The sequence below is a fragment of the Herpailurus yagouaroundi genome, unplaced genomic scaffold, assembly GCF_014898765.1.
Source record: "Herpailurus yagouaroundi ecotype Mexico unplaced genomic scaffold, PumYag 67702, whole genome shotgun sequence".
Taxonomy (NCBI): Eukaryota; Metazoa; Chordata; class Mammalia; order Carnivora; family Felidae; genus Herpailurus; species Herpailurus yagouaroundi.
Window position 1 is genome coordinate 3576093 of NW_024420501.1, and position 2195 is coordinate 3578287.

Here is a 2195-nt window from a genome sequence, read left to right on the forward strand (position 1 = left end):
GTTGATCAGCCTTGGCCTTTATGGAGGTTTCCAGACCTCTTCTAGTAGCGTGGGCATGATGGGATCCTTCCTAAATTCAGAGCCAAGAGAGACCTTTAAAGATCATCTAGGGCAGGGTCAACTATTCAGTTTACAAATGGGGACAACTGACCTTGCCAGGGAGGGCTACAGTGACTCCCACCCCATACCAGGTTCCAGTCCATTGTTTACTTCACCGCGCCACCCTTGGTTATATTTCGTATGACCTTTTAATTCATACGCTGATGATCGAGTGCGGCTAGGAAACTTGTATTGTGAAGGCCAGTCTGGCAGGGCTCTCTGTCTTTACTGCCTCGTGTTTATTGGCGGGGGGCTGTTTGAGCGGTGCACTCGGGGAGCATAGGTCATCCCTAGCCACCACCCCCCTTCAGCCACCAGCCCAAGTGGGCTACTTGAAGTTTCCTTTCTATCCTCTCTGGCCTCTGGACTTTTTATAGTTTAATACCTTCCTTATCCTTCCAAGTTGGGGTTAAATGCCCCTCCCCAGAGTTCTCATTTTAGACTCGCCACGGGAATTGTCAGTTTCTGTCCGTCCGCCCGCTAGACTACAAACCCTTGAGTCGCGTCCCAACGGGGTCTCTTTCCCAGGGACGTGTGTAAGAATCTCCATCACTGCACGCGTGGGTTAATAAGCCATAGTCAACGTTACACCATACTTTTGTATTCTTTAACGAAAGAATTATTTTTGTCATACGGTTATACTTTGGGAAGGAAAGGTCAAAACAGAACTCCGGAGGAGTGGTTTCATTCTATGGGGCATTCCTCAAAGAAGTGTAGCATATAAATAAGTGAACACTCCTCCTCATCTGCACCTATGACTGTAGTGTCTCAGGCATCAGTGGCAAACACGAGGGGATCCAGGTTTAAGTTTTTGTTTTTAATGTTTATTTATTTTTTTTGAGAGAGAGAGAGGAAGCGAGCAGGGGAGGTGCAGAGAGAGGAAGAGAGAGAGAATCCCAAGCAGGCCCTGCGCTGTCCGCACAGAGCCCAACACGGGACTCGAACCCATAAACGGTGAGATCACGACCTGAGCCGAAACCAAGAGTTGGACGCTTACCCGGCTGAGCCACCCAGGCCCCCCCACCCCCAGGTTTAAGTTTTGACTTTCCCAATAAGTGACTTTGAGCAACTTAGCTCTTTTTAGCTTTTGGTAAATGAAATAAAGGAGTTAATTACGTTAGGTGATCTTTAAGGTCTCCGCAAGCTCTGGCACTTTCTGAGCTGTGATTTATTTCAATAGACAGTGGTAGTGATTACCTTCCTTCTACAACATTCTCATTTTAAAAAAAAAGTTTTTTAAAGTTTACTTATTTTTGAGAGAGAGAGAGACAAAATCTCAAGCAGGCTCCATGCCATCGGCACAGAGCCCCACGTGGGGCTCGAACTCAAGAACCACGAGATCATGACCTGAGCCGAAACCAAGACTCAGATGCTTAGCCGACTGAGCCACCCAGGTGCCCCTGGAATTGGAGGTTCGAGCCCCATGTTGGGTGTAGAGATTACTTTTAAAAAATAAAATCTTCACAGGCATCCAGATGGCTGATTCAGTTACATATCCAACTCTTGATTTCGGCTCAGGTCATGATCTCACGGTTCACGAGGTCGAGCCTCACATTGGGCTCTGCACGGATGGTGCGGAGCCTGCTTGGGATTCTGTCTACCTCTCTCTCTCACCCTCCCCCGCCCTCAAAATAAATAAATAAGCATTCAAAAAAGAATTTAAAAAACCAATTACAGGCAAATGCCCCCTTATTGAGGCATTCTATTCTTTTTCAAAAATAGTAAATTGAGCGATAGGATATTACACAGAGAAGGGTTCATAGACTCACTGGACTAAAGGGGGCCTGGATGGCCACCCAGTACCCATGCCTCAATTCTAGTGAGAACCGATATGGAAGCCATCCGGGATCATGAATTATTATCTTCATCTTAAATATCTTTTAGGAGAGTCCAAAGCCTCCTTCAGGAGTTTCCAGGCAGATCTTTCTGCAAAACAATCCCAGATTCCTCGAAATACAGCCCGGCGTGCTATTCTCTTTCTGTTGTTACCTGACTGCAGGCAAACTGGGTGTCCATCTCAGTGGAATAATCCTGCAGTTTTTGAAGCTTTTGTGTCCAAACCTTGGTTTTAGACATTTAAAACAATCTAATTCCCT